At 39.2% G+C, this 20752-nt stretch overlaps 1 long non-coding RNA gene across 1 annotated transcript; it reads left to right on the top strand.

Moving 5' to 3' along the window:
• The first annotated feature begins 204 nt into the window (after window positions 1-204).
• Window positions 205-19749, top strand: LOC109270698 (uncharacterized). The gene is made up of 3 exons (XR_002081651.2): window positions 205-326; window positions 17341-17523; window positions 18833-19749. It is a non-coding gene; the product is annotated as an uncharacterized LOC109270698 (long non-coding RNA).
• Window positions 19750-20752: the final 1003 nt, after the last annotated feature.

The following is a 20752-nucleotide window of genomic DNA, read 5'->3' as shown; positions in this document are numbered from 1 at the left end:
TTGATTCCCTGTATCCAAATCTTATCCCAATAAGTCACTTTAGTTCCCACTGATTCCTGAGCAAAGCCATTAACTAAACAACGAAGAGAACAGAATTTGTATGAATGCCAATTGATTCAAATACTAATTGGTAATATCTGTGTGCAGTAGTTTCCTTCAATATATGTTATATTATACTTAACTGCTCTCCTGTCCAGGATATCGGTATTATGCATTTGTACAACATTTGTTACACTTTGTTTAATTATCTTTTATAGATTACCAATAGAGCATTTAAAAGAAATGAATGAAAAGTGTGTGCAGAGTGCTGCTCTATAACTGAATGGGTATGTATTATATTCTCCTTGGTCAAATTTCCCAGAGACCCTTCTCTGAAGTAGTCATATAAATGATAGTGATCTCTGGATGATGCTGTTGGGATTAGATAATAAGAGTATGACTCATAAACATGTCATTTAAACATGGGAACAAGTAACTAGAACCACTCTTTTTAGCCAAAAGCCTCTCATTTTTATGGGTTTTCCACCCCCACATGAATGGCATACACCTCCAGTCTTTCAACTGGCAGGTTTTCTTAGTAAAATGACCCATTCTAGGATGAAGAATACCTAAATCCCACAAGTAAAAGAAGCAGTCTGTTATTACTCTTCCTGTTCAGCACATGAAAAGCAGAAGTATGTGAGAACCAGACCCAACCTGTAATTTGGTAGCCAAACAACAGATCTGTGCTGTAACAGGAAAAATAAAAATACAGCTCTACTTTGGTATTCTTGGCTGGTCTGCCCCAGAGGAGTGAAACTTTGCTTGATTTTCTTTCTTCTACAACAATGTTCTCGTCTGCCACTAGATTCCCACCAAAGGAGCTTGTGCACATGGGGGTTTTGATGTTTGCTTCCATTCCAAGGGCTGAGACTGAGGAGTATATGGTCTGTGTTTTCTCTTATATAAAAATGCTTTCCTCTACTAATACACACACTTTCCCCTATGTACATTTTAGAGTTGAACTGTTTTAGGCTATATATTTTTTTTTCTCTTTATGCAAAGGATAAAAGATAAGCTGAGGCACATTAAAATTTTCAAAAATTTATTTGAGCATATATCAATTCAAATTTGATGGCACCCAGTCAAAGGTGGTTAGGAGTGCCCCACCGACAGGAGCTGGGAGAGAGATTTTTATAGACAAGGTGGAAAGCAAGGTAAGGAGATCATTTGACTGGTTGTAGCTTAAACAGTCACCTGATTTGGTGAAATCTATTTGGCTGTTTGTGATTGGTTGTTCTTAACTGTCATCTTTTGGATTCAAGTGTGTGGCTCTGGCTTGGATTTTGGTTTGCTTACAGAGGCTACCCGGGCAATAGAGCCACCTCAGTCTAGTGGCCTCCTTGTTTAATTACTTTAACACAAGGAACATAGTTATCTCACTACTGAAGTGGTCAGAGTTCCTCACATCCATGAATGACTATAACTTGCTTAGTGACAAAAGGGTCAGCTCTCCCTCTGCAGTCTACATTAGTCCTTGTTTTATCAATGCCACAGACACATGTTGATCGTTTTGAGTAAGACAGTATCATATTTAGATCTATAATTTTCACAATGGGAAACTATGTGTATGAGTGTGTGTGTGTCTGTGTGTGTATGTATGTATACCCTCACACATACACATACATACCTATATGTACATATACACACACACAGAAATAAACACATATGTATATAATTTAATGGAAAATATTCCTATTTGTCTTGGTCCTTATAACAACAGGAACAAAAATAATGAGGACAGTGTTATTATTCTGTAACTGTCACTGAAGATAAGATTTTTGTCATAGATAAGTGAGGAAAGAGGAATTTGACGCAGTTATAAGAGAAATAGCTTTTAATCCACACAGATTCCCCAAATCATTCTACCAAAATGCTGGGAATCTGAAGCCCAAAGAGAGGCTTGGTACCTTGACAAAAGGCATCTTGCCTTCTTTATCTAGTAAGTGATCTGGGGACTAATCAGTGATTTGATTTTTAGGCCAGTGAGTTTCTCTTATTTCAGGTTGTCTTGTAACCTGAAGTGTTTAGATCCCAGTAATACTAGTTTCCAAATTCCTTAGTGTTCAATTCCACTGCCTTTTTATTGAGTAATGTGTATATAGTAATAGAACTTGACACTCTAAAAAAATGCACAAAATTTCTTCCATCATTAAACAGAATCCTATGAACATCATGATAAAATTTTGTATGCAGCATGCATTTATAGGACAGTATCACAAGATAGATATTAAGGTATTTTCCTGGAGATGAAAAATCTAAAGAAATTTTTGGTGGGTCCATTTGTTATGGGAATAAATAAAATGTTACTAGTTGCTGCAAGCATCTTGTATATAGCAAGATGAGCCAAAAGCTAGCTTTTTCTATTCATTCCTGTGGCTTCACCCTAAAATGACGGAGTTAACCTCTGTTTCTGCAGGGCTAAACTGCAATTATTTCCCTGTTTACCTCTGTGACAAGAAAAGGGGAGGATAAGGACAAGTAAAAATACTTTTGTATTTTAGGACCATCGAAAGGGATTATTGAGAGTGCCAGAGCTGACCTAGTGCTTTGAGTTGGGGAAGATGTGTTACAAGGGGCTTTGGAAAAGAGGCATATTTTTAAAGGTGTTGAAAGTTTTTCTGAGGCTATGGGGTAGACTTCATATTTCCTTAGCCCCTGCAGTGATAGTCTTAACCCTAAGAGATGTCAGTATCACTTTTTGGGGTGGTTTAGGCCTTTTGAAGGTGGGGACAAGACATTAGTAAGCATGGCCATGAAGGTCACAGTGAAAAGTACCTGTGCCCAGCAGAGTAGGCTTCTCATGGTCTCTTCTGGTGAACGTAAGAGTAAAGTTTAGCATACACTGATGGCCAGAGTGCTCCGTTCCAAATGTTCTGGAATGACCCAAGAGGAAATCATGACTAAATCACAACTTCCTTTCTAAAAGACAGGAGGGAATTCTGAGCAGATTGTTTGATGAGTAAGAGAAATTAAAAAAAAAAATGCAATAAATAAGGACCAAATTTCCTTCACATGATAGAAAACCTAGCCCACTCAGAGGGGTTCTTGCCCTTTTTTGTCTATGTGCATATCCTTCGTTCAGGCTTTGAGGTGAGAAAGATGAGTTGGAAAAAAAGAAAAGAAAAATCATGAAAGTTATTTCCTGGCATCTCACCCAGGAATGAGTGATGAATAGAGCTTGGAAACAACTTTAAAAGCCATTTTCTTTGCTCATGTGAGGTCATGAGGTTGCTCTGTGCAACTCTCTGGGCACTAGAATGAATGAAAATGGCACAAAACACACCCAAGGTCTATCATTGATTTAAAGTGATTGATGGCTGGTCTTGTCTGATTGTGCTATATTGTCAAACCATCCATCATTCCAAACAAACCCTACACTCCATAGCCTAGTATACAGTTACATGTGGCCAAAGAGTTGAGGATTTTTTTTTCCCAGAGAACAGTTGGTGGTGGGGTGGGGGCAGGGGGAGGGAGAGAAAACATGTTGCTTCCTATTACAAAACTATAAAGTTGTTGTCTGTTAAGAAGAAAGTGCTCTGATGACACATGCTAAATTCTTGTTAAGTTTATGTAGGAGTGTGTTCATTTCCATTGAGCAAACCATATTTTCCACATTTCCCACTCTTTCCTCAAGCTGTGTCTTCCCAAGCTTTTTCACAAGACCTAATATTTGTCCTACTTAGGAAATCAGCTGTTCCTAATTCCTAGACCAATCTTGGTTTGAGACAGGAAGTTCATTTTTTGAGAACACCTAAAAAATGATTATGAAACTATTTCATACTCATTACCCAGAACATAGAAGATAAAGACAAGTGTGAAGAAATAAAAGTAATATACAATCCCCTCTCATCCTACATCTTAAAGCATATCTCCACTCTTTCCTTCCATGAGTTTTCCTATGTGTTAATATTTGTATCTAGTTAGCTATGATATATCTTCTACCCTTTTAATATAAAAGATCAGGGGCGCCTGGGTGGCTCAGTTGGTTAAGCGTCTGACTTCAGCCCATGTCATTATCTCACGGTTCATGAGTTCAAGCCCCGCTTGGGGCTCTGTGCTGACTGCTCAGAGCCTGGAACATGCTTCAGATTCCATGTCTCCCTCTCTCTCTGCCCCTCCCTCACTTGTGCTCTGTCTCTTAAAAAGAAAATAGACATTTAAAAAATTGCTAAAAAAATTTAAAAAAGTAAGACCACACTATATATGCAATTTTGTATCCTTTTATTCTCACACAATGTTATATTTTAGGTTATTGCAGGTCATTGCAAAACCTTCCAATACATGATTCTTGGGGCAGACAGGGAGTATTAGCCTCTCCTGACTCACTCTATTGGGTTAATAGGACTGCGTAGGGGTATACTGCTGGAACACCAGTGGTGATGCTTCTCAGTCTGAATCACCATTGATGCTTATCTCACCCATGACATCATGTCTCCTGCTTACCTTTGGGCTTCATAGTTGAGGCCAGAATCTAACTTGCCCCATAAACCCTGTAGTGCCTTCAGTCATATAAAATCTCAGGTCAAATTCGCTCTAGGTGCCATAGTTCTTAGAACTTGGCTTTTCCTTAGTCATCATTCAGGACCCTATCTTTACACAGTAATGAGGACCAGACTTGCTTTTGTGTGCACATGTACTTCTTGAACCTAGACAGGAATGCTGTCCTGGCTCAAAATCTGAGTACCATTAGCTCAGATCCCACCCCATCCATCCCTGCTTCCCTGATGCTACATCGTGACTATCGCTTAGCAAGTTCCACTGTGTTTTGAACACTGGAACTAGGCCTGTATCATGAATATGTGTAGCTATATTCTATGGACAAACGTTTTTCCTACTGTTAACCTCTGCCAGGACTTCTATGATCATCAGCTCCTAAGTCTTACAGAAACAGACTTGTGGCTTCAGTAGCTTGTAAGCTAGTTGGGTGAAGAAATTGCTCTAGGCTTCACTTCCTATCTTTCTCTTCAAAACATTGCCCCTGGTTTGTTGTTGTTGCTGTTGTTTATACCTGGATTTTCCTTCTTTGGAAAGCTCCTTCAAAGTGGCATTTCAGCTGGGTGGTTTCCATGAATTTGGGGGTTCAAATCTCCCAAGATGTTTTGTTTTGGCTCATTGCCAGTGGTTCTCAACTGGGTGTGATTTTTGGCCCATAAGGGATGGGATATATTGGCAATGTCTGGAGATAATTTGTATTGTCATAACTAGAGGAATGCTACAGGGATCTAGCAGGTGGAGGCCAGGGATGCTGTTAAACATCCTACAAGGCACAGGACTGGTCCACATGACAAAGAATTAACAGGCCCCAAATGTAAATAATGCCAAGTTTGAGAAATCCTGCCTTAAACTGTCCACATCATGGCCTTTAAGATTATAAGGTAATACCTGACTCTGGCTCAAGGAAGTCTGTGTCTCCCCTTTCTTACACAGATACTCAATGCCCCTCTTCTACCTGCCTAACTCACCACTAGTAGGTAAAAGTAGTACTAGGCTCTGAATCCTCTATGTTGAAAACACACTGTCAATGAAATCTGAACCCTGCATCAATATATGAAAGGCACTAAGCTAGGCACATTGAATAAGACATATTCTCCATGATCTATTTTTTTAGGCTAACATGGAATGTAAGATATGTTCAGAGATGACTACATAAATCTGTATCAGTATAGTATGACATGAATCTGTCCAAATAATTACATGGAATATGGATACTGCTGGCCACTTCCCTCCCTCTTAATCCCCAGGGATATTTTAAATTCTGGATAGGCACTCTCACAAAAATGATCTGAATGAAACCAAATTAACATCCGGAAATAATGTATAAAACACACCAAGCCAGTAATTCCATATGGAAGTCAATTTTTTTATGTAGCCAAAATTCTTATCTGACAATATCCTTCACCTCCACCTAATAATTCCTGTGTCTTAATGAATGGTAGAATGAAAAAAAAATTGATTCCTCTTTCAGGAAAGTGCACTTCTACTCTGCATTACCATCTTCCTCCTCATTGCTCTTGGTTTTTTCTTCACTTGTCTGTAGTAGCTGAACCCAGAGGGGCTTATCTGATCAGCCAGTTCTAATCCTTTCTGTCAAACTCTCTCAAACTTCCTTTCTTTCGTTCTTTCTTTCTTTCTTTCTTTCTTTCTTTCTTTCTTTCTTTCACTAAACATATGTGTTCTGAGTGCCTACTATAGGTCAGGTACCTGAACAATCCTACCCTTTGAGCAAGTGTGGAAATCATTCTATCAAACATGAAAAGAATGTTAAGGCTGGAGATAGAATATGACCTGAAAATTTGGCGTGTAACTTTAATCATCAACTTCTCTCCTAGCCCCTTCTCCCTCTCCCTTCCACAAATGATACTAGTCAGGTGTATAATGTAGGCAATGCATCTAAGAAATGAACTCTTCTCCTGAGTCATCCACCACTCAGCCACGAGTTGGAAGATAGAATTGGGAGAAAGGAATTCTACTGTCAGGTTATAGAAGCATAATCTTGGAGCATTTTGGCCACATCCACAGTCAATATTTACAGGCTTTGTTAAGTTCCTTGTGTCCATAACAAATTCATGGGCCATATAACCTCTTGGGCCCCTGAGAAAGACACTATAGTATTTTTCTAATCACTTGGCCATGCAGTTGACATTAATATAGCAATTTCCATGATCTGTTTAAGGTCCTTGACTCCCATCATCTTAATATAAGCCTGTGAAATAGGCAAGATTGACCCAGATGCCCATGTGGCTGCACTGGTGGTACCCATAGGCTAGGTGTCCTCACCTAGACTTACTGAAATGATGGGATGATTGGGCAGAAAAGTAGCAAGACACTTCTTTACCCTGATGGGCCCCCTGTCAGGGCTGCTTCTTATGTGGGTAATGCAAAAGGCCATGTGAATCCTTCCAGCTCCTTTATGTATTCACCAACCCAGCAGCACTGGCATTCATTTTGCATGAAACAGATCAATGCAAACTCCTGTGGGAGAAGAGAGCAGGGGACTTTACATCCCATCTGAGATTTAAGGCCCTTATGGCAGGGGTGGCACTGGGTAGAATATCCTAGTACAAGGGACAGATATGTGCAAAGGCATCCTTGCAGGGAAGCACATAACATACTTGCAAATGAAAAGTGATATGTTTTGGTTGGAGTGTAGTGGGTGTGCGAAGGATCAATGAGAAGAGAGGCTGGAAATGGAGATTTGGGCCAGATTATAGCAGGCTTTGAATTTTAAAGCTAAGAGTTTAGGCTTTATTTTATGGGCAATAAGGACCCATTGAGCTGAGTGTGTTATAATCAAAGCTGCACTACACCAAAATTACTTTGGCAGCAGCTTGAAAGATAAGCAGCAGTGTGGACTAGAGACTCAGACCAAATTTGTGTGCTAGACCGGTCATGTATTAGCTGAGTGAACTGGGGTGGAAGGTCACCAAATCTTTCCTCACCATTTCCTCATTTGTAAAATGGGTATGGCAGTACTTTTCCTGCAGGGCTCTGATATGGATTTGACATCCTGGGTTTATTTATTATTTTTTAAATGTTTATTTATTTATTTTTGAGAAAGAGGGAGCACAAGAGAAAGAGAGACAGAGAGGGAGACACAGAATCTGGAGCAGGCTCTGACAGTAGGACTTGAACCCACCAACTCTGAGATTATGACCTGAGCTGAAGTCAAATGCTTAACTGACTGAGCCACGCAGCTGCCCCAAATACTGCATTTAAAAGACCAGTACCAAGCTTGACATATACAGGCACTCAGGACTCATTCACTGGAAAAAGAAAGGCAACATTGGAGGTAGATTTCTCAATAATTTGTGTGAAAACCAGGAGGGCTTGGAGACAAAGAAGAGAATATGAAACATAATGTAAAAAAAAAAAAAGTCTCTAAGTCTTAAAAAATGTGGTAAAGGAAAAATAAAGGATAACTAATAGGTTGAAAATGGGTGACAGCAAGGACGGAGATGCCATATCAGTGGCACGAGTAGTGAAGAAGGAAGATATTCGGTCATTTCAATAAAAAGTACACATCATATAGAATTTAGTTCTTCAGCAAGTTATTTTTGGTAACGATATCATTTATCTTGGTAGACAAGGAATAAATGACGACTGTCATTCATGGTAGGTACTACATTAGGTATTCTATGTCATCCCTATTTTAAAAATTAAGAAACTGAGATACAGAAAAACTAAGTAAATTGCCTGAGGTCCCATAACTACTAAGTAGCTGAACCAGGCATTAATTCCAGGCACTCTGGCTCCCGAATCAGGGAGCATAATCTCTATATTATACTGAAAGGGACTAACATCCTAAAAGAATTTCTAGATAATTCAGCTCTGCTAAAGGACTGGTCAGGTGGGGCTAGTCTATTGTGGAGAATCATGAACACGTAGAATGTTAACAACGTCTTACAAATTTTAGTCAACAAATTAAGATGTTTATCTTAATTTTCTTTAAATTGATTTAAATCCATGAAGCCCCTATTCTACCATGGGTTCTAGCTAAAGTTAAAATGTCAGGGAGTTCCTCCAGGAATCAGTCATAAATCCATATTCCATTTTACTGAGGTTCCGTTTGTATCAGCTTATACAGGTACCTGCGGGTCTCGTGACTCTGCAGATCCCAGGGTTTCTAGAGGTAGGAGAAAGCTGGAGATTGTGGGAGTCCAAACTTCATATCCAGTATCTTTAGTTGGTCACATCCCTGCTATAATGTGTTGATCCCTCCATAGGACTATGCCACAAATTGTGCCTGGTACACCTACTCCCCCCAGTTCAGGGAAGTCTCTCCTTCTTCCTTATTTACTACTGCATTTGGAGAAATTATCCTCATTCTCCTTTGTTATCATGAGACCAAAGATATTTTTTCAATGAGGTTTGGTTTTTACAAATAAGAGAAAAATGCCTCCATGTTTCAAACTGCAAAAATACAGCTGAGGGCAACATATAAATGAGTGAAGACTTTGATTCAGTAACTCAAAGTCCTCCTACAAAGCAAAACCCAAACCCAGATGGCTTCATTAATGAAGTGTACCATTTGTAAGATTTGGTGCTGGGTGCCTGGGTAGCTCAGTTGGTTAAGCGTCTGACTTTGGCTCAGGTCATGATCTCATGGTTTGTGAGTTCAAGCCCTGCATCGGGTTATGTGCTGACAGCTTAGAATCTGGAAACTGCTTCAGATTCTGTGTCTCTCTCTCTTTCTGACACTTGCCCCGCTTGAGCTCTCTCTCCCTCTCTCTCTCTCTCTCAAACATTAAAAAAAAAATTAAAAAAAAGAAAGGGTGTACCATGAAAAAGTGAGACTTATACCAGGAATACAAGGATGGTTTTATTTCTGCAATTAAAGTAATAGAATACACAATGTCAACAGAATAAAGGACAAAACTACATGATCATCTCAACACATACAGAAAAAGGATTTGACAAAATCCAACATTTTGTCATGATAATAACACTAAATAAACTGGGAATTGAAGGGATCTTCCTCAACTTGATAAAGGACATCTATGAAAAAACCTATTAGCTAACATCATTTTTAATGATGAAAGACTGAATGCTTTCCTCCTAATATGAAGACAAAGATGTTACTCTTGCGACTTATATTAAACATTTTACTGGAGGTTCTAGCCAGGGAAATTGGGCAAGAAAAAGAAATAAAAGACAACCTGATTGGAAAAGAAAAATTAAAACTCTCTATATTTGCAGCAGCCATGGTCATATATATAGAAAATCCTGAATAATCCATTAAAACTTTAGAGCAAATGAAGAGTTCAGCAAGGTACAGCGTACAAGATCAAAATACAAAATTCAATTATATTTCTATATGCTAACAATGAACAATCTGAAAACAAAATTAAGAAAACAATTTAATGAAAAATAATACTTAAGGATAAATTTATCAAATAAAGTACAAAATTTTACTCTTAAAACTAAAAAAAAAATGTTGAAAGAAATTAAAGATGATGTTTTTCAACTTTGCTTATCTTGAGAGAGAGAGTGTGTGTGTGAGCGAGGGGAGGGGGGGAGCAGAGACAGGAAGAGAAAATCCCAAACAGGCTCCTTTGACACTGTGGAGCCGAATGTAGGGCTCAATCCCACAGACTGTGAGATCATGGCCTGAGCCAAATCTAAGAGTTGAACACTCAAGTGACTGAGCCACCTAGGCTCCCCAAAGATGATTTAAATTAATGGAAATATGTTTTTCCATTTCTTTATGATTTCTTCAATTTCCTTCATAAGCTTTCTATAGTTTTCAGCAAATAGATGTTTTACATCTTTGGTTAGGTTTATTCCCAGGTATTTTATGCTTCTTGGTGCAATTGTGAATGGGATCAGTTTCTTTATTTGTCTTTCTGTTGCTTCATTATTAGTGTATAAGAATGCAACTGATTTCTGTACATTGATTTCGTATCCTGCAACTTTGCTAAATTCATGTATCAGTTCTAGCAGACTTTTGGTGGAGTCTATTGGGTTTTCCATGTATAATATCATGTCATCTGCAAAAAGTGAAAACTTGAAGCATAAATACTGTTAAAATGTCAATACTACCCAAAGCTATCTACACATTCAATGCAATTCCAATCAAAATTGCACTAGCATTTTTCTCGAAGCTAGAACAAGCAATCCTAAAATTTGTATGGAACCACAAAAGGCCCTGAATAACCAAAGTAATTTTGAAGAAGAAGACCAAAGCAGGAGGCATCACAATCCCAGACTTTAGCCTCTACTACAAAGCTGTCATCATCAAGACAGCATGGTATTGGCACAAAAACAGACACATAGACCAATGGAATAGAATAGAAACCCCAGAACTAGACCCACAAAAGTATGTCCAACTAATCTTTGACAAAGCAGGAAAGAACATCCAATGGAAAAAAGACAGTCTCTTTAACAAATGGTGCTGGGAGAACTGGACAGCAACATGCAGAAGGTTGAAACTAGACCACTTTCTTACACCATCCACAAAATGGATAAAGGACCTGAATGTGAGACAGGAAACCATCAAAACCCTAGAGGCAGGAAAAAACCTCTCTGACCTCAGCCGCAGAAATTTCTTACTTGACACATCCCCAAAGGCAAGGAAATTAAAAGCAAAAATGAACTATTAGGACCTCAGGAAGATAAAAAGCTTCTGCACTGCAAAGGAAACAATCAACAAAGCTAAAAGGCAACCAACGGAATGGGAAAATATATTTGCAAATGACATATAGGACAAAGGCTAGTATCCAAAATCTATAAAGAGCTCACCAAACTCCACACCCAAAAAACAAATAACCCAGTGAAGAAATGGGCAGAAAACATGAATAGACACTTCTCTAAAGAAGACATCCAGATGGCCAACAGGCACATGAAAAGATGCTCAACGTCGCTCCTCATCAGGGGAATACAAATCAAAACCACACTTGAGATACCACCTCATGCCAGTCAGAGTGGCTAAAATGAACAAACCAGGAAACTATAGATGCTGGCGAGGATGTGGAGAAACGGGAACCCTCTTACACTGTTGGTGGGAATGCAAACTGGTGCAGCCTCTCTGGAAAACAGTGTGGAGGTTCCTCAAAAAATTAAAAATAGACCTACCCTATGACCCAGCAATAGCACTGCTAGGAATTTACCCAAGGGATACAGGAGTGCTGATGCATAGGGGAACTTGTACCCCAATGTTTATAGCAGCACTCTCAACAATAGCCAAATTATGGAAAAAGCCTAAATGTCCATCAACTGATGAATGGATAAAGAAATTTTGGTTTATATACACAATGGAATACTATGTGGCAATGAGAAAGAATGAAATATGGCCTTTTCTAGCAACGTGGATGGAACCAGAGAGTGTTATGCTAAGTGAAATAAGCCATACAGAGAAAGACAGATACCATATGTTTTCACTCTTATGTGAAAGTTTCCTGAGAAACTTAACAGAAGACCATGGGGGAGGGGAGGGAAAAAAAACAACAAAAAGGTTAGAGAGGGAGGGAGCCAAAACATAAGAGACTCTTAAAAACTGAGAATAAGCTGAGGGTTGATGGGGGGTGGGAGGGAGGGAAGGGTGGGTGATGGGTATTGAGAAGGGCACCTTTTGGGATGAACACTGGGTGTTGTATGGAAACCAATTTGACAGTAAATTCATATTTAAAAAAATAAATTAATGGAAAGATGTTTGATGTTATAGATAAGAATGTTTAATATTTTTATGATGGCAATATTTCCCAAATTGACCTATAGATTCAACACAATCTTTATCAAAATCTGAGTTGATTTTTCTGCAGAACATGACAAACTGTCCTAAAATTACTTTAAAGGACCCAGAATAGTTCAAAATAATCTTGGAAAAGAAGAAGAAAGTTGAAGGACTCACAATCCTATTTTAAAAACTTACTATAAAGCTGTAGAAGTCAAGACAGCTTGGTGCTGGTGTAAGGACAAACACAGATAAATGGAATCAAATTGAAAATCCATAAATAAACCTCCAAGAAAAGGGAGAGAGAAAAATACATAGAGCAAAATCCAAATTTCTATCTTGAGATAAATGCTTCAATATATCATCTGTCTATCCTGCTATCATATTTGTTTTCATGATTCCCTATGAAATAATTTTGGAATAAATATAATCAATTGGAATAAATATTTTCTGATTGAAGTTTGTCAATTGAATCTTTTTGTCACCGCAGAGAAAAGAGTCAGTATTTCTCTTTTTCACTCCACTACATTATTCCCTATCCACCTCCCTCGCCCCCAGCCCCATGGCCAACCACCTGGTGAACTCTCTGGAAAGGGTAAACATTAGCTGATTTAAATACACACTGAGGTATAAACTATTCATATCCCAAATTTTCCTGAGGCTCAAAGGTCCTTGGAGGGTTAGTGAGCCAGAGTATTCCAAAAGCATCTCTGTGACCTCTGAATCCAGACCCAGCCAAGTTACCATGTCACCTAGGATTAGGATTCAGAGCAAGGCAGCTGACTTGGTAAGAGAAACTGCCTAAGCTCCAGTAATAAAACTATGGTTTGGTTGTTAGAGTTGCTATAAAGTAGCAGTTGTTTTAAAAATTGTGTTAAACTAGGAACATTGAGAGGATTCAGTTAAGATTTAGGAAGATGTGAGGAACATCCAGAGGCACCAAATTTGAGAGAGTATGATAAGGAAAAATATTCTTTTTTCAGAAATTTTAAGTAGGAATGAGGCAGATTGCTGCTGTTTCAGAAGGGATGGGGAGGGGACTGAACGAAACCAATAATTAATCTTATAATATATGAGGCTGAAGGCAATTAAAGTAAAATGAATACTAGTGACTTGAGTTTGTTTTGGAATAGAGAACCTATTTAATAATGAGGCAACTGCCCAGACTGAAAAGAAATGTTTGGGGAGGGATGAAGAAAAGTTTATAAAGGCCAAATTTATTGAGCTCTTAAAATATGATCATGTTGGAGTGAATTTCAGAAGTTGTGATTATTAAAACTACTTACTACTTCATTTCTATCCTGCCAAACCCTGCCAGTGAAAGAACACACAACTCACACTATGGCAATGGAATTTAGAGAATCCACAAAACTTCATCAATTGTCACAAAAACACACTGAAACTAACAAAAATCTGTTTCGCCTACCTTTCAAATGTTAGTTTCATTTTGAAGAGTCTATAAACCATATATAGAGTTGTAATGAAAAGAAAAACTAACCCAGGAACTTTTTCAAATGTTCTGAAGGTATTATGATGTTCGTCTCCAACACAGATGTATTTTCAGCTGTGCCCCTCCCTCCCCATCCCAGTAGGCAGGCAAATTCAGATGATATGTGCTATGGAACTAGAAAACCTCAACGAAATCATAATTTAAACATCTAATTATGATTCTTAAAGAAAACTCAAATATATAAGCTTTTTCCTCTAAATTAAATACTACAAGCAGATGAATTTTAGGTTTTGGATATCAACGTTAAATAGAATATACGAGATTGCTCATAAGAGATGGGGTGAGAGGGACAGGCGGCACAGGGAGGCAGCACCACTGGAAATACACTGATAAACAATTAAAAGATTAAATAGAAGGAAATTGCCTACACATTTTTACTGGAGAAGCTTAATCTAAAACGACACCAGTCCCAAAAAGGTTAGCTGTCACATTCAACAGCAGGGGCATATAGTGGTCACTGGCTACCGAAGGGAAGAAGTGGGTAAATTTCTCCAGGTCACATACTTTCCAGAAAGATGAGCTCTTCGGTGTCTTTGGTTGGCCTGTGTTATGAAGGCGTCCCATTCTATGGAAGGTTTTGTTAACCTAGCTAGAAGCAGGTCCTGATTGGTCATGGGAGAATCCGGACTAAATGGTATACATTTCTGATGATGTAAAAGTAAATTAGAGAACAGGGCAAGTTATTACACCAGAGAACGGAGGGCAATGGGGAATAATAAAAATCAGGCTACTCTAATTTCCTTTGAACAACTAAATATATACAGGTCATTATTTCCTGTAATCCGCAGGCCTCCCAGTGCAAGTCCTGGCCCTGTGTTAAAGCCTCTGAGACAAAAACAACAAAATGCAGTGTGGAGAGAAATGAAAAACACTGTAATGCTATTTAAAGAATGGATTAAGTACAGTTTTCAGTTGCCAGCTTTCTTCTCATCTTGGAATGTTAAATTAGAGAAGCAGGAGGAAAATTCACCTTGTTTGAAAAATTCAGATGTCTCCCTACCAGCAATTTCCATTCATATTTTCTGTAGTCTGTTCCTGTACATGGCTGGGACAGCTAGGCTGCATTCTAACTTCTGTTTGCCAAAGCAGAATCATAAAGGGAATAGCAGTTTCTCCTTGAATGGGGTTTAGGCTATACTCAACATTATTTCTCTGGAGATTGATCTTAGTCCTTCATTTCAAGTCTGGGCCAAATAGTGGTCCCTTTTCCCAGATGGACACTATACCAGTTGCATAGGAGTGCGGAAGTCTCTTTTCCAGCCTTAGGTAGGTCTGTGCATCCTCCCTAATACAGGAGGCTTGTAGGCAAACAAAAGCAGCTACTTACAGGCCCAGGGCATTCTGTGTGTTGGCAAGAGAATAATTGAGAAACAAGACTTTTTCCAGTGCTTTTGGCTCCATGGACCCCTGATGTCCAAATCACCTGATGTGCTTATTGTACATACTGATTCTTGGGCATCTAATCAATTTTGCTAAAGGATGGAACCCAGGAACTCTTTCAAATGGTCCCATTGATTCTTACAAACACTAAAGTTTGGAAATCACTGCTAGCCATTCTTTACCTTTTCACAAAACTTATCGAATGGAACTGCTAGGGATGTTTTTGTTATCATATTTGTATCTGGAGACGGCTAGAACTAAATTCACTATGACTGTGCCCGGTTTCTTCTCTAGGCACTGTCATACTATGTTGAATAAGACTTCTTCCAATGGAATCAGATTCTTGTACTACTCAGCTTGTGACAGAGTCCTACTGCATTTCACATGTCCTTATTGTTTCACCCACGGGACCATGCATAATCTATGAAGATTTGATCACATGGGGACTCTTAGCTCCCAGGCAGCTAGATGGGGACAGAGGATCTGAGTGATGGCAGAGAGTTCTTACTCTGGGAGGCTGGCCTGGAAACACCAAAGTCTCACCTGTTCCCAGCAAATCTATCCAGAAAGACTGGAGAATGTCTGGAGATGGCAAAGGTTGAATTGAGACCCTGAAAGCTGGCAGTGTTGATCCGGGAGTTCAGCTTAAGGGATGGGGGCAGTAATAAAACAGAAAGGGGGCAGTTAGTTTGGTTAGGAAAATAACAGGATACAGCCATCTAATGTATTTCTAAACATGACTTTCTTCACTATCCAATATTTAAATACAGAAGACGTCCCTTTTACCTGGGATAGTTCTCCTTAAGCTTCTTGTCCCAGTGCAATCATTAATTGCTTATGTGTTCCGATTGGCTAAAAATGGTATGCATATCCAGTAATATCTTGTCCTCCTGTTACCTTTGCTGGTCCTAAAAAGAGACCACATATCCAAGTTCTATAATTAAAAGATTAGTAAGCCCCTTTAAGGCTTTATCATTGCTTAGCCTTAGAACGAGTTTTAATAAGGTGAGAGAAATAACAGGTTCCATTGGCACTAGACATGGAGTGAGGGAGGAATGACACCCAAGAGAATGGTGTAGGATACAAAGATTGAGGACAGGTTTATGTCAGGCCATGTCTGGTGCTACAGAAAACCCTGTTACTTCTGATACTTTTTTTTTTTCTTTAAAAGAGAAGTTCTAGGGGCGCCTGGGTGGCTTGGTCAGTTAAGCGTCCCACTTCGGCTCAGGTCATGATCTCACGGTCCGTGAGTTCGAGCCCCATGTCGGGCTCTGTGCTGACAGCTCAGAGCCTGGAGCCTACTTCGGATTCTGTGTCTCCCTCTCTCTCTGCCCCTCCCCTGTTCATGCTCTGTCTCTCTCTGTCTCAAAAATAAATAAACGTTAAAAAAAATTAAAAAAAATAAAAAATAAAAGAGAAGTTCTATTTGTAATTCAGAGCACACAACATATTTAAACATTATCTTTTTATCAAACCATTGAATACACTTATTTTTATAACTTTTCTCAACTGTTAAGTAATAATCTTGAATATTAAATACTAACATATTTGAAAATTACACCTTTACTCTGATTTGCCTAGATCTAATGTCGCCAGCAAGCTTTTCCAGCTATTTTCCCCAATCATCTTGGTAATACTTTAAATATTACTATGACATATTAGAAAAAAAAAAAATCCCTACCTTTCCAGGAAATGCTGCTATTCTAGAATCATAGAAAATTGGACACCTCGGAGTGCCTGGGGGGCTCAGTTGGTTGGGCGTCCGACTTCGGCTCAGGTCATGACCTCGCGGCCCTGCGTTCGAGCCCCACATCGGACTCTGTGCTGACAGCTCAGAGCCTGGAGCTTGCTTTGCATTACTGTGGCTCCCTCTCACTCTGTCCTTTCCCCACTCACTCTCTGTCTCTCTCTCTGTCTCTCAAAAATTAATAAATGTTTAAAAAATTAAAAAAAAAGAAAATTGGGCATCTCTGTTTAAAGAAAGTAATTGTCATAGGTTCAGTTAGGCCTGGGAGGCAGAAAAGGAAGTGAAACAAAATAGGGGACTGATATTTAGTATGTTCAAGTTGGGGGAAAATAAGATACTTTCAATACAACTGAGTTCTGTTGTCATTGCCAGAAAGTGTCTCTGAGAAAATAAACATATACACTCCCTTCCAAAAAAAAAAAAGTGAGAACAGGATTTTTCCCCCCCTCTTAATTTGCTGTTTGTTTCTAAAAAAAATCCACCCCCACATAGGTCACTTGGAATTCATTTTGTCTACATCCTGGACTGCACGTAGGGAGACAAAAAAAACCCGCCTGGGATTGGAGAGGAGGAATGTGGCAGGGCATGGGAATCGCAGTGTCCTGGTGGTCACCGAGCATATTTTGGCTTGTCTTAAAACAAGCAAGCACCGTTGGACCTTTGGAATCCTAACAAGTGAGTCCCGCTATCACCCTACCTATCAGAGGCTGGCTGCCTGAGAAAAAGCGTGTGGGTTTGAGGCTGCAGCCGGAGGCGCTGGCTGGCTCTGTGTCAGCCCCTGCCTGATTTCTGACTTCCAGTACTGTTCCGCGACCTCTGCCCCTATCCGGTGTCCTGTTACAGTTCATTTCAATAATTAAACAGTTCGGGGATGGCAAGACTTGTGTGTTGTCAAGAGAAAATCAGGGCGATGGCTTTTTCTCAATACTGAAATCAGGAGTGTTTGGGTTTAATTATATTAGCCAGTGCCTGTTCATTAATTTTCCCAATCATAGGGAGGCATGCTTGCCGGGCGAGATTGGCAATGGGTTAAAGCGGTTATTAAGGCAGGGCATTTCAAAGGAAAGGGATCCGAACTCTGACAAAATCAGATGTCTGAAATTTCAATCAAGTGCCCTGGGTTCCAGTGGCAGCTTTACTCCTTGAAAGAAGACAGCTTCTCTCCCATCTGGAATCCCAAATCGCTCGGGGAGCGGGACTAAGCCATTGGATGCCAGCTCCAAATATGCCGATTTCTCAGTGCCAGAAAAATAAACTGCTCCCTTCAAACTCCAAGTAATTGGTTGATGCACCCCTTCTGAAAAGTCTCTTACATCTTCACTGTTGCTCAGTGAAGCTTTTCCACCTCCCCACTTCAAGGAAAAAGAAAGGGGGGGGGGCAATATAATGTACTTAGTGAAACCAGCAAATTTGCCATTTTTGCTACTTTAGCAAAAATGTTAATACTTCAACTTTTCGTTAGGGATGTCTTGGAAATTTTGCTTATTTTTTCCCCCTTTGGAGAGTTTAATGTGTACCTTAATGCCCCCTTTCATTATTGGCCTGGCCCTCTTCCCAGCTCTTCCCTGCTGACTCCGGACCTATCCTGGTTATTTTGTGGTGATGGCTGGCTCTTGGTCATTCAGACATGTTTGTGGCTTATAAGTGTATCAAATTAGATGCCTCAGTCTCCTAGGTCTCCTCCCCATACCCTGACAAAAGTGGTCTTGCTCACAAATTTCACTGGCCTCCCTAAACTATTTTTTTTTATCATCTATCTCTTTTGTGAGCCTAAGAAATGTCCAAGCGCTTATCTCTACTCATAATGAAAATGACCAAATCGTAATAGCTCAAAGATGTCCTACCCACCCTTTTCAGCCATGAGGATATAGCTTGACAATGAATAACCTTGATGTTTAAGCTAGCAAGCAGTCATGTTCATGATACTGTGGCAGCAGGGAATGAAGCAATGACTATAATAACCATACATTCTTCCCAATTTTAGGTGAAGAAATATTATTTCCTTCCTGACTCACTGAAAATTCAAGTAGAGAAGACCGTGAAGAATCTGGGCAATATTTCTCATATTTAGTTCTGTAAGATTTTATTTAGTTGTGCTCTGACCCTGGGTACTCTTGAGAGCTAAGAGATATAGAAAATGTCTTTTGGAGTTTGAGAACCGGGGTTCAAAATCCTAATCCCGTCTCCTTTTATCCATAGGATTTGGGCAAGTTACTTAAGGTCTATCACCATTTTCTTATCTGTAAAATGGACTTAATAATAGTATCTACCTGAAAGCATTATTGGAAGGAGTAAATGAATACTTCATCTATAGAACAATGTCTGTCACAAGATAAGAAATTTCATTCTTATTATAGCCCCATCAGTTGATATGTATTACAGCATCTAGGACTCTGATATGTAAATTTTACTTAGACACTTTTATTCCTTTGTATGTTTTTAAGAGTAATGCCTTGAGACACTTTTCATCTCCGTGTTCTTAATGTAACATCACAGTGTTTCATTCAAAGTTACTCCATAAACATTTGTTAAATGGATGGCTGGATGGATGGATGGCTGGGTGGATGGACGGACAGATGGAAGTAGAACTATACAGCATCAGGGTTGGTCCTAAGCAATCATTTTCAAATCAGGACATGTATATCTGGGGGTATCTCCTTTCTGTCATCTCCTTCAACTGTTTAGATATTGTTGCCTTTCTAAGTTTGGACATGCTCCAAGCCTTGTTTTTCCTCCTCTTTCTTATCACATTTTTCTTCTCTTCAGTTCTTCTAAGTGACTATCTAGTTTGATCAGTAAGTAAAAGGGGCTTTATGTGTCATGTCTTCAAGATAGCTTGTATATTTTATCAGATAATTTTTTTCTCACTGCTTCATTCCACAGAAGTGACTAATATGGGGATTTCAAGAGAGCTATTACAAAAAAAAAATTTTTTTTTTTTGTAGGAGGCTTTTGGACTTAAAAAAAAAAAAAACAACACCTATAAAACATCTGCCTCCTTTACCTGGGGCTAAAGCTGACCCTGAGCAATACTTTGTTCCAATAATATGAACAGCTACATAAACTCATTTTGCATGAAAAGGTAGGGGGTAAATATCGAAAGAAAGAGGCCATCAGGAAGCCCCTGTGGCATATGCTGAGTTACAGTCCAGCAATAAGATTAACACATGCACTTCAGCCTCTCTCCCCATCCCCAAGGGAAGAGAAGCCTGAGTGTCAACATGAAATATTCAAGTCTCATATTTTCCAGGTGTACAAGCCAAATCTCGCAATGATGTTGGCGACTTCTTAGAGTTGCAAAATAATGGAGAAATTTTCAAGCGAATGATTCTCTGGATCTCTTAAGAATATTCTTTCTTTCTACATGTTCTTTCAAACTTGGTATTTCAACAGTGGTGGAAGGTCAAAGTGGAATTCAGACAAGTGTCACATATTTTGCTGAGGCAACAGGTACGTAATGAAGGCTTTTTAAAACTGCACATACAATGGATGAAACAAGAATTGAATAAAAACCCTGAAGTTTAATATTCACTCTGTTGAGGCATTTTCAGGCAGGTTGGGTATATGTCATTAGCCGTTTTCCAAATGCCTGGATAATGGCTCTTGGTTACTAAAAGAATATTAGAAGCACTGTTGAAAGGGTCCTCAAACTACAGAGGAAGGTGATATGGGGTGGGGGAGAGGGTACTGCTGGCATCGCCTTTTCCCTGTAAGCAATCCCCACTCATTGTGGGCGCCCCAAAAGAAGTTTGTGAAAGCATAGAGGAGAAGGGGAAGGGTGAACGAGAAGGACTGAAAGGGAAGGGAAAACTATCATAGGGGGTGCAAAAGGAAAAGTCACAGAGGCAAGAAGGAACCTTCAAGAATTGAATTCTATAGATGCGAAGGAGAGAAATATTGATTG

The sequence above is a fragment of the Panthera pardus genome, unplaced genomic scaffold, assembly GCF_024362965.1.
Source record: "Panthera pardus isolate Hobbes unplaced genomic scaffold, ASM2436296v1 HiC_scaffold_10, whole genome shotgun sequence".
Lineage (NCBI taxonomy): Eukaryota > Metazoa > Chordata > Mammalia > Carnivora > Felidae > Panthera > Panthera pardus.
The sequence above is the reverse complement of the archived record's forward strand: the minus strand, read 5'-3'. Positions and strand labels throughout refer to the sequence as shown.